This window comes from Nanorana parkeri, unplaced genomic scaffold (genome assembly GCF_000935625.1).
Source record: "Nanorana parkeri isolate BGI_ZX_2015 unplaced genomic scaffold, ASM93562v1 scaffold2260, whole genome shotgun sequence".
In the NCBI taxonomy this organism is placed as follows: domain Eukaryota; kingdom Metazoa; phylum Chordata; class Amphibia; order Anura; family Dicroglossidae; genus Nanorana; species Nanorana parkeri.
Genome location: NW_017308528.1, coordinates 92216 through 94315, shown reverse-complemented (window position 1 = coordinate 94315; position 2100 = coordinate 92216).

Sequence of the window (2100 nt, the reverse complement as noted above, 5' to 3'; positions counted from 1 at the left end):
GTCATTCTGTGTGATATGTGCTGTAGAAGATGTATATAGATCCGCCTGATTATAATCCTTCCATAGGGTCCCACTTGGTATAGACAATGGTATCCTCTGTAGGGTCCGGGCGGTATGGAAAATCCGGATGTACAATCCAGTGTTGGGAATCCTTTTATAGGGTCCAGCAGGTAGAGGACGGTATGTGATCCCACATGATGGGTGAGGACAATGTCGAATCTCCTTGTATAGGGTGATCGGCTTCCTCTATAGTGTCCAGGATCCTGTATGATCACCTCCTGGACAGTATGCAATGCCCTGTATGGTCCAGCACAGGGAGGATGAAGGGGGCCCCCTTCCTTCTATAGGGGCCACCTTCCTCCTATAGGATCAGGGGTGATATCCCCCCCTATAAGGTCCTTCTTCCTTCTATAGGGGCCACCTTCCTTCTATTGGATCCGTGCAGATATTCTTCCCATAAGGTCCAGATTCCCTCTATAGGATCAGTGCTGATATTCCTCCTATAGGGCCCATCCCCCTGTATAGGCCCCGGCCGGTGTTCTCCTCACCCTGTGGGGCCCCGTGGACGGGGAAGCAGATGATCTCTTCCCGGGAACAATGATGATGAGGAGGAAGATGATGAGCCCGGAGGATCCGACCAGCGTCCCTCAATCTGCTACAATGTATCACCGAAAGAGGAAGTGCGCATGTGCGGGGGGAGGAGACACAGAGCGGGGAGGGGAGTACTGACTGCACACTGATCAACACTACACCGAGCAATATACAACCCCGGGCCCGACCTGTGACAGCACCGACTGTACAGACACTGATCAACACTACACCGACTGTACAGACACTGATCAACACAACACTGACTGTACAGACACTGATCAACACAACACCGACTATACAGACACTGATCGACACAACACCGACTGTACAGCCACTGATCGACACAACACCGACTGTACAGCCACGCATCGACACAACACCGACTGTACAGCCACTGATCAACACAACACCGACTGTACAGACACTGATCAACACAACACTGACTGTACAGACACTGATCGACACAACACCGACTGTACAGCCACTGATCGACACAACACCGACTATACAGACACTGATCAACACCGACTGTACACACACTGATCAACACAACACCGACTGTACACACACTGATCGACACTACACCGACTGTACAGACACTGATCGACACTGCACTGACTGTACAGACACTGATCAACACTGCACTGACTGCACAGACACTGATCGACACTACACCGACTGTACAGACACTGATCGACACTGCACTGACTGTACAGACACTGATCAACACAACACCGACTGTACAGACACTGATCAACACTGCACTGACTGTACAGACACTGATCAACACTGCACTGACTGTACAGACACTGATCAACACTGCACTGACTGTACAGACACTGATCAACACTGCACTGACTGTACAGACACTGATCGACTGTACAGACACTGATCGACACTGCACTGACTGTACAGCCACTGATCGACACAACACCGACTGTACAGCCACTGATCAACACAACACCGACTGCACAGACACTGATCAACACTACACTGACTGTACAGACACTGATCGACACTGCACTGACTGTACAGACACTGATCGACACAACACCGACTGTACAGACACTGATCGACACAACACCGACTGTACAGCCACTGATCGACACAACACCGACTATACAGACACTGATCAACACCGACTGTACACACACTGATCAACACAACACCGACTGTACACACACTGATCGACACTACACCGACTGTACAGACACTGATCGACACTGCACTGACTGTACAGACACTGATCGACACTGCACTGACTGCACAGACACTGATCAACACTGCACTGACTGCACAGACACTGATCGACACTACACAGACTGTACAGACACTGATCGACACTGCACTGACTGTACAGACACGGATCGACACCTCACTGACTGTACAGACACTGATCGACACTTCACTGACTGTACAGCCACTGATCGACACAACACCGACTGTACAGACACTGATCAACACTGCACTGTACAGACACTGATCAACACAACACACACTGAACAGACA